The 10,306-nt window shown below is 46.8% G+C and overlaps 1 long non-coding RNA gene across 1 annotated transcript; it reads left to right on the top strand.

The window, feature by feature from the left end:
• The first annotated feature begins 2,569 nt into the window (after window positions 1-2,569).
• On the top strand, window positions 2,570-9,965 carry LOC113606667 (uncharacterized). Its single transcript, XR_003427660.1, has 4 exons — window positions 2,570-3,639; window positions 5,743-5,925; window positions 6,058-6,126; window positions 9,118-9,965. It is a non-coding gene; the product is annotated as an uncharacterized LOC113606667 (long non-coding RNA).
• The last annotated feature ends 341 nt before the right edge of the window (window positions 9,966-10,306 follow it).

Raw genomic sequence — 10,306 nt, 5'->3', positions numbered from 1 at the left:
CGGTAGTTATGGTGCATGGGCTTAGTTGCTCTGCAGTGTGTGGGATCTTCCTGAACCAGGGCTCAAACCCATTTACACTGCATTGGCAGGCAGATTCTTAACCACTGCGCCACCAGGGAAGTCCCAAGACTCAGGTTTTATACCTAGCTGCAAAGCGCAAGGTAGGTGCTGGGAAGATGGAATAAAAACTGTTCCTGTTGTTATGAATGCTTTAGAGATGCTGAGAGAAGGTCTTTAGTGGATCATTTAATATATCTGTTCTTCATTTCAAAGGACAAATGAAATACCATTCCAGCACTTCAAGCACAAGTTGTTCCAGGCTCACCTTGTACTTTCTCTGCCCCAGTCTGAACCAGCTATTTCCCCCAAGGAGTTCTAGTTTCTTTTACTAGAGCAAGGTATTTAGAAACCAAGCCAAGGGTGCTCATTGCTATTGTGGTGCCTATTCCCAGGCCCCCTCAGTGGATGGAGCTCAGGGATATATGTATATGTATACATACATGCATCTATATTTCTGTACTTAAATATATATTGAGGGCTTCCCTGGTGGTGCAGTAGTTGAGAGTCCGCCTGCTGATGCAGGGGACACAGGTTCGTGCCCCAGTCCAGGAAGATCCCACATGCCGTGGAGCGGCTGGGCCCGTGAGCCATGGCCGCTGAGCCTGTGCTCCACAACGGGCGAGGCCACGACAGTGAGAGGCCTGACAGTGAGAGGCCCGCGTATCGCAAAAAAAAAAAATACATATATATATGTTGAAAACCAGTTCAAACCAGTACCTTTGATTCCAATCCAACACCACAGGATTTATTCTAGTTTTTATTCTTTCTCTCTGTACTTGTTCTCTTTTCCAACAATCCCAAATGCCCACAATCCTCAACATATTGGGATAATCCAGTCATATGTAACCATTCTTTTGTCACCACACATGGATGCCCTCTCACCTCTTGGGCTCTTTGACACCCTCTCCAAGCCACTGTTTCCATCATTACCTCACCTAGTCACCCTCCTCACCCAGACACCCTCCTGCCCTGGATTCAGCACCCCACAGAGCCACCACCACCCCTCTGCCCCTGCACTAACACCTACCTTGCTTGGTTTCACCTGTTTTAAAAGGTAGGAGTAAAGGAGCGCCCATCTTTTCCATTGTAATGAATTTATTTAAAATGAAAACACTGGGGCTTTCCTGGTGGCGCAGTGGTTAGGAATCCGCCTGCCAATGCCGGGGACACGGGTTCAAGCCATGGTCCGGGAAGATCCCACATGTTGTGGAGCAACTAAGCCCGTGCACCACAACTACTGAGCCTGCGCTCTAGAGCCCACGAGCCACAACTACTGAGCCCACGTGCCACAACTACTGAAGCCCATGTGCCTAGAGCCCATGCTCCACAACAAGAGAAGCCACTGCAATGAGAAGTCTGTGCACCGCAATGAATAGTAGCCCCCGCTCGCTGCAACTAGCGAAAGACTACACGCAGCAACGAAGACCCAGTGCAGCCAAAAATAAATAAATTTTAAAAATAAAATGAAAACACTGAGTCACTGGAATGTATTTCATTTGTCTTTTGAAATGAAGAACAGCTTTATTAAATGATCCACTAAAGACCTTCCTTGCAGAAGTCCGCAAGGCTGTGATAGACTTCACCTCAGAGGTCACCTACGCCCAGCCAGCTGAGGGGGCATCTCCAACAAGGTCTCCATCCATGCAGCAGTGACGGGACTTCCAGTAGAGGAGGTGGTCTGCCTCAGTGCTCGCATCAACACCACTCGCTACAAGCTGATGGTGGCAGATACTGTGATTGAGAAATTTGCTTCAATTAAGAGTGAAATTGAAAAACTGAAGATGAACAAGGACCACTTAGAGAAGGTTTTACAAGGTGGGTCAGCAAAAGCCAAAGAATTAGCATATCCCATGTGCCGGGAGATGAAAAAATTGGTGGGACTTCTATAAGAAGTTTCAACTAGTCACAAAAAGGCTTTTCTATCTTTTGGTCTGTGCACTCCAGTAAAGGCAGCTTTCCTCACAAGAGAAAAATTATAGTTTGGGGACACTTAATTTGGTACACCTGATCATTGGCTTCATTTGATGAATAATGATTTGTAGCTTTCAAAAACAGAACAAGAAAACCTTCCTTTGGCGTCGCTGAAGCATTTCAAAGCAACAGGAACAATTTTTATTCCATCATCCTAGTACCTGCCTTGTGCTTTGGGCTTAGGTATAAAAGTTGAGCCTTTTCCTCCCCCTCTCCCACTCCCTGTACCTTTCTGCCACCTGCCAAGCTCTCTGACTCTTTATCTGTCAAGCTAACTTGAACTCTGTAAGGGACTTTGCATAATTTTTCAGCCTTGGAATCACTAATGGGGGGCAGAGGACAATTAAATATGGTTAGGGTAGATTAAAGTATGACCTCAGTGCCACTCAAAAAAATACAGACTGCCTGGACTATAAGTCTGACTCCAGTCTGACTCGATACTCTTTTTTTTGAATTTTATTTTATTTACTTTTTTATACAGCAGGTTCTTATTATCTATTTTACACATATTAGTGTATATATGTCAATCCCAATCTCCCAATTCATGCCACTACCCCCCACCCCACCCCACCCCGCCACTTTCCCCCCTTGGTGTCCATACGTTTGTTCTCTACGTCTGTCTGACTCAATACTCTTAAAGAAGAAAAGTGCTTGTGTTGGCTGGGAAGGTAGCTCCACATGTGAAACTGCTCAGGAAGTTGTGTGGTTTAGATTCGAGTCTAGTAGAGAAGTGTTTCTGAAACTGATCTTCTTAAGTGGTGTTAATTTGGCTGAGGAGATAAATTCAACGTTGTTTGAAACATGAGGGACAGTTTAATTTGAGACAGGTGCACCAGAGCTTTTAGAAGCCGTGTTCCTGAAGGTGGTGCCCAGGGTCAGGGTGTAACACTGTCACCTGGAGACCATGGGTTCTTACACCTCAGAAGTGATTCATCGCCCGATTTTGTGTGCTTCATCTTGAACCTGCCCTCTGCTAATGCTGTCAAATCTATGCAGTGGGTCCACTACCTGCCTTCGTGTGAGTTCATACTCTCTTGGCTCTGACTAGGAAATTAGGGCCTTGGAAACTTAGTAGGAAAAGGAAAATCTAACGTACTAAGACATCCTACTTTCCTCTAATTGATTCCTATCTTTGATTAAAGACGTTACTTTAGTAATAGTAGGGGGTTCTATCTGTGGCTTAAAAGATGAACTCAGGACAAACCGCTTCTTTCACTCTGTTCACAAAGGCCTTTTTTTGGTTTGTGGCTGCAGCTGCTATTTTCAGTGCCGGGCTGCATCGATGCGTTGCACATTTTTATATGCTTCTTAATTTGGTGTGCAGGTTGATTTGGGAGCCTGGGTTGAGAGGTGGGAGGAGTGCTGGTGATGAATTTTGCAAGTAAAAACACCAAAATGGTGTGTCACAGCCACCTCACTTTACTCCAGTGAATTTCTAGGTGCAAGATTGGATATCGATTGTCTCTTGACTGTAGTCAGTGGACTGTACTACATGACCAGGTTACAGGACAAACAGCCACAGTCAGATTCCATGCTCCAGTGGGGGCCCTGAGACACAGTAGCCAGTAACCTTGACCAAGGGCTCAAACTTGGCATCTTCACCCTGAGGTAAGCCCCAAATTGCATTCATTCATTCATCCCCCACCTTCCTTTCTCCATTAAAACTTAAAATATCCAGGAATTCCCTAGTGGTCCAGTGGTTAGGACTCCGTGCTTTCACTGCTGAGGTCCCAGGTTCAATCCCTAGTTGGGGAACTAAGCCCACGGCGCAGCAAAAAAAAAAAAAAAAAAAAAAAATTCCTTAGAAGGAGCCACACTTTAAACACTTCCACGGGGAGGAGCAGGACTGGAGAAAGCCCTCATGTCCTGTGCCGCCAATGAGCCCCCCATGCCCTGCTCAGCCTTGCTTCCCATTGTTCAGCATTTATTGGGTGATTAAGGCTGACACTCAGTGGAGCTCAGGAAATGATGAATTCCTTGGGGGAACTTTGTATTCTCAGCACTTAGCCGAGTAGCCAGCACCTGGCCCACGGTCGTGCACGATGCATGAGGACTGAATGACTAAATAGCTTTTTCCTGCCATGCCCCCACCCCCGACAACAGACATGCATTGGCACACAGTTTGTATTTAACTTCAGAAGACCGTAGTGTACAGGACTGTGGTTGCAAGTATCAGCAGCTCAAGCTGGCTTAAGGGAGAAAACAGAAGGTAGGAGGACACAGAGTGTCTCATGGACGCCCAGGCAGAAAGGTAGAGGGGCCTCAGGAGCCCTGGGAAGTGTGTACTCACCAGCACTCCCCAGTCTGGCCAAGGACCTTCCCTGTTCCTTGGTCCACTTGTAGGAGGCGACCATCAACCCTAAGGCTTGATGTCTCTGTAATATGAGTGTGTTTCTCTGTGTGTGTGTGTGTTTGCACGCGCACACACAGTTAGGAGTAAGCAGTTGCCAGAATGGGTTTACAGACCAAGCAGCGTCCCCAAAAGGCATCCACAGAGCACCCTTTATGTGACATCTGGGCACCACCATTATTTACTTGATCTTTTAAAATTACTTACATTCTTAAATTTATTTTTATTTTTTATTTATTTATTTTATTTTTTTTTTGCGGTACGCGGGCCTCTCACTGCCGTGGCCTCTCCCGCTGCGGAGCACAGGCTCCGGACGTGCAGGCTCAGTGGCCGTGGCTCAGGGGCCCAGCCGCTCTGCGGCATGTGGGATCTTCCTGGACTGGGGCACGAACCCGTGTCCCCTGCATCGGCAGGCAGACTCTCAACCACTGTGCCACCAGGGAAGCCCCATCTTAAATTTATTTTTAAAGGAAACTATATCACTGTGATAAATGTAAAATAAGTATTTGTCCTGAACAAAAGTATTTTTAAAAAATAAATACAATGAAAATGAGAATAATATAAGTTCTATCTGGATCCCATTGCTGGTCAAAAGCTCTGAGCCCCAGGCCTGGAAACACCGCAGTGGACAGAGCAGAGTCACAGCTCTCTCGGAGCTCACACTTAAATGGGGCGATTCCAACAGTAAACCTATAAAACATGAGTCAGGTGGGCATATGCCAGGAAGAATCGAGCAGGGTAGGGAGGATAGAGAGGTGACACGGAGTAGGGGAAAGGGCCCTCTGAGGTGGGGTGGGCAGAGAAGATCTCCTGGAGGAGGTGACATTTTTCATGGGATGTGTGGAGGCAGGGCCTTCAAGGCAGAAGGAACGGCCACTGCAAAGGCCTAAGGATCTTGGTAGACTCCACCCCACGGCATGGGCAACACTGCATCACAAATAGAAGCTTAGGGGACCATTGCTCACTCTTGTAATAAAAGTATCTGCCTTTAGCACCTTTTAATAAGCATATTACTAGGAGTTCGCTGGTGGTCCAGTGGTTAAGACTCCACCTTCCAATGCAGGGGACTCAGGTTCGATCCCTGGTCGGGGAACTAAGATCACACATGCCGCGGGGCAACTAAGCCTGCCTGCTCTACAGCCCGCGCGCCACAACTAGAGAGCCCTGCATGCCGCAACTACCGATGAATTTAAAAAACTAATTAATGAGAGTATTACCCAAGTGCACTAAGAAATTAGAGAGAATGATTACTTGTCTCCTTCAGACCCTCAGGTCCAGGATCTGGATTCTTCTCGGTTCATTTAGGGACAATTAAAATTATGAAGGCAGCCCAACTCACAAGAGTCTCTTATATAAACCAGGATTATTGATCTGTGATCTGAGGCATACCTGACAAGCCAAGGGGATCTCCCCAGGAAAGGAAGCTGCTTGAGAAACTGAAGATCAGAAGTTGATTGCTAAGAATACACCAGAGCCTCAGAGTCAGTGGCACAAAGAGAGGCTTCTGTCAAGCCGTGACTGTCCCGAATCCCCTGTCTGCACGGGTGAGGCAACCACTGAGCAGATCTGTAGTAACACTACCTGGCATTTGTTTAGACCTTAATACTCTAAAAAGGCTTTTCATATGTTTAATCCTCACGGCACCCCTGTGAAGTATAATTATCTCCTTTTTACAGATGAGGAAATCTGAAGTTCGGGGAGAATAAATGGTTTACCAAGGTCAGAGGACTAGTGTTAATCATAAGGTAATTAGCCTAAGATTAAGGAGGGGTGGTTTGATATAAATGATATTTGACATAATATAGGGGGTTAAACATTCTTGGCTCCAACCAACTGTGCCTGCCCGGGAACATGTCACACCTGCTCAGAGGTTAACCCTATTGTGAGGAGGAGAGATTCCCGGGCCCCATCTGCCCCAAATCTCCCAAGGGAAAGAAGAACACTGCAACTGTCAGAAGTGTAATCAAAAGTCCATGAAATCAGCTACATAAATTATGTTGGTTTTGCAACATTGTACAGTTTGCAACATTTTCATCAAAATAGAAAATTTTAACCCACCACCTTTACCCTGTGTCCTGTGGCCCTGCCTGCGAGGTGAGGCTCAGCCTGGGGTGAAAGGAGGACCTGGATTCCGTGCCTCATCTTCCCAAGGGTCTCCACTGGGTTGGGGCCAGTGTCATGGACCGTGTCCTGTTGAGTGGCACCATGCTCGTGCTCAGAAGGGCCCTCACCAGGTTCAATGCTCTGCTGTCACCATCTTGAAATTCTTAACAATTTTTTAACAAGGGCCCCGATCCTGCTGCTGCTTCTTCCTTGCTGCTTTTCCTCCCTCTTTCTCCTTCCCCAGGAAAAAGGGGTCTTCTCTTCCCATCTTGTCAGCTGGTCCTTGGTGGCCCTAGGTTGGGCCTTTCACCCAGGGCAGGACCCCCTGCCTGCCTTGGCTCTTTCTGCCTTTCCAAGCCCCTCCCCCCCATCAGGAGGGCCTTCCAGGCATACCAAGCCTGGACCTGCACAGCTCACTGCTCCTGCTGGAAGGGCCCTGCGCGCACCCTATCTCCTCACAGCCGCTACCATCTCCTCATTCAGGGCTCAGCTGCAACATCCCCCCTCTGAGACTCCTTTCCCACCAACAACCTTGACCAGTGTCACCGCCACTCCTCAGAGCCCTCCTGTGCCCTCACTCACTCCACATTATGAGGCTTTATTGTATTCCTGACACCTGGAACTATTATTTGTTTATTGTCTGCCTCCTGCCTCTAGACTATAAGCTCCTTGGGTTCAAGAGACTTTGTCAACTTTGTGCACAGTTGTATCCTCAGTACCTACAATGGTGTCCTGCACATAGTTGGTGCTCAATAAATACTTATTGTGTGGGTGAGTGCACAGAGGTGCTGGTTCCACAGAGAGATCAGGCATCAAAGTGAGGAAAGTCAAGTTCTGGCATCTAATCCAGCAGGAAATAGTGGGGCTGGAGATGGAAGCCCAAGCTGGTAGCCCAGGGCCTGTGGACAGAAGTTGCCCTGTAAATGTTTCTCAGGAGCCAGGCATACCTGGGAAAGAGTAGGGAGTAAGAGCCCACAAGAGAGCAAAGCTGCTCATCTCCCCAAGGGAAGGGGCCCACTCAGGGTGGTTTCGTGGTACAGAGATTGCAACAGAGTGAGGAAGCTGATCCACTTTGAATCTTTAAATGCCACCAACACTTGGATAATTCCCAAATCTATGTCACGAGCTAGGGATCTCACCTGATCCTTGAACTAGTTTATCTAAATACCTCCTGATGTCTCTCTCCCCTAGAAGGCCCTCAGGCACCTCAAACTCTGTCTGTCTGTCCAAAGCAACTCATAAGAGCACAGACCAGGATGGAAATCCTGGAGTCACTAATTCATTTGTGCTCTGCATCATCTTAGCTCAGTTACCAGATTCCTCTCAGTTTCCTCAACTGTCAGTCAGGTATGAACAATAATAATCATCCAGCAGCCCGAGCGGCCCCCATAACTCCATCCTAACTCCTTGAGGGGACAGCATTGAGAGCCAGCCTCTGTGGGCTATTATGTATTTATAAGGCTAGTTTACGCAAGGCACGCTTTAGCTTTATCGTATGTTGTGTATTTAGCAGTTATATAGATGGTATGTCCCTTGGCAACTTTTGTCTAGAGAGAATAACCATGTGTCCCTGAGTCTTGATAAGATTGTAGCAAGAAGCATTAATCTACATCTTCTCTCAAGTCTCAAAGAACAGTTAAGAGGAGATAAAACCTTCGAGCTTTCAGTGAGTTTCAGGTTGTTGCCCTCAGCCAGAGTCAGCTTCTTCATGAGGCACAGGGCACAATCTCCTCTACAGTGCATTGACTTGGGCCCACAATACTTTCAGGGGCCCTTGAAAACGTTTTAATTTGATTTATTTTAAAACCAGAAGAGGGGAATCCCCTGGTTTTCCAGTGGTTAGGACTTCGTGCTTTTACTGGAGGGCCCAGGTTCAATCCCTGCTCGGGGGAACTAAGATCCCACAAGCCCGCAAGCCACCTGGTGCAGCCAAAGATTAAAAAAAAAAATTTTTAGTAAATTAAAAAAAAAAAACAGAAGGAAAAAATGAATAGTTGGAAATGAATATATGATAATGAAGGCAGCCTAGGTTATGTTTGTTTTTATACCAATACATTTATTAAAAAAAAAAAATTGGCGGCTTCCCTGGTGGTGCAGTGGTTGAGAGTCTGCCTGCTGATGCAGGGGACACAGGTTCATGCCCCGGTCCGGGAAGATCCCACATGCCGCGGAGCGGCTGGGCCCGTGAGCCATGGCCGCTGAGCCTGCGTGTCCGGAGCCTGTGCTCTGCAATGGGAGAGGCCACAACAGTGAGAGGCCCGCGTACCGCAAAAAAAAAAAAAAAATTTAATGAATGGAGGAAAGGGCTCATGAAATCAAAAGTGCCCAGAGCCCATGAAAGTCACAGTGTGACTAGGCCCCTCAGGTGGCATCAGCCTCCCAGATGGAGGGGCAGAGTTGATGGAGGTAGATGTGAGTGAACCCCTCACTCTACCTTCCCCGTCTGCCCAGCCCACACTGTGTCTCAGGGAAACATCTGTGGAGAGAATTGTTGTGTAAAGTCTTTAGCATTTCTGTATGCATATAGGGCAGTCTAACTGTTTGAGCAAAGTCTCAGTGGGTCAGGAATTTGGGACGGTGGCATCCGTGGCATCGAGGGAAAACATCCAGGCTTTTTACATTTATTTGTACAGAAATGACTTCCATAAATGGTATTTTCCTGGAGCACAGAAGAGCAGGACTTCTCGGGAGGATGTTACAGAGCAGGTAACCCTTGGGCAGGGTCTTGGAAGATGAGTTTACCAAGTGGATGGGGATGGGATGATGGTGTCCAGCCAAAGAAATGGAATTTCACAAAGACCCATTTATGGGGGAAGAGCAGCAAATGGACAGGATCATGGCTGTTCTGGAAGGATGGTACATGGGACAGTTCTCTGAGAAAGAAATGGAAAATTTTATTGGAGCTAACCTGAGGATTATAACCCTGGAGACAGTCTTTCAGAAAACTCTGAGGACTGTTCCATCAGTTAGAGGTCAAAGCACAGTTATATAAGCTTTTGAGACAAAGGGTCTACATCAAATGATGTAGTATTGACAGTTGACACAATCCAGACCTACACGTGCACAGTGAGTAGTGGGTCATGGGTCATTGTGGCCCCCTACAAGATTAAGAAGGAAGGTTATTGCTTAAGAAGGTCTGGTTGATGCGGATGCACACTACACACTAAAGGGGAGAGAGGAGGCCCAAACAGGCAAAGAAAAATTTTGTTTAAATTTTTCTCGTCTTGCCATAGAATATGAATTTTACTTCATCAATGCCATAATTAGGGCTTCAATCCAGAGAAGAAGGAAGAGACTTCAGGGTATGGTAGGAGAGCCTCCCAGTTTGAGCCACCCACGGCCATCCTGTGGGGCCATCTAGCAGCCAGATACAAATCTGAAACCAAGAAATTGGTGGGAAAGGATTTCAGTTAGGGAATCACCCGCATAAACGTGGTGGTTGGTTGAAGCCATTGCAGTGGGTGATATCTCAGTGAGAGCCGGAAAAAAAAAAAAATGGGAGAAAGAATCCAGATATACAATGAAAAAGCAGAAGCGGTGGAAGGTGAGGAACCATTCAAGGTTCATGGCTGGAGATTGACCAGGGAGGCGACAACAGAGCCGATGGAGGCTAACAGTGGTTGTCCTCAGCTGGTGTAATCCTGTTTTTTTTCCCCCTTGTTATTTTCTGTATTTTTTTAACTCTTTTATCAGTAAGTATATATTGCCCTTTTTGGCTAAAATAGACATTTTGGAAAAATAAAAGGGGTAGTTCCCAATAGGTTAAGCGCTGCTGAGAGGCCGAGTGCACTGAAGGCTGAGCAGACTTAGAGACATTGCCCA

This window comes from Aethalodelphis obliquidens, unplaced genomic scaffold (genome assembly GCF_003676395.1).
Source record: "Aethalodelphis obliquidens isolate GAN/ISIS:26980383/991018 unplaced genomic scaffold, ASM367639v1 scaffold44, whole genome shotgun sequence".
Taxonomy (NCBI): Eukaryota; Metazoa; Chordata; class Mammalia; order Artiodactyla; family Delphinidae; genus Aethalodelphis; species Aethalodelphis obliquidens.
Note: the sequence above shows the minus strand (reverse complement) of the source record. Positions and strands in the feature narration are given on the sequence as shown.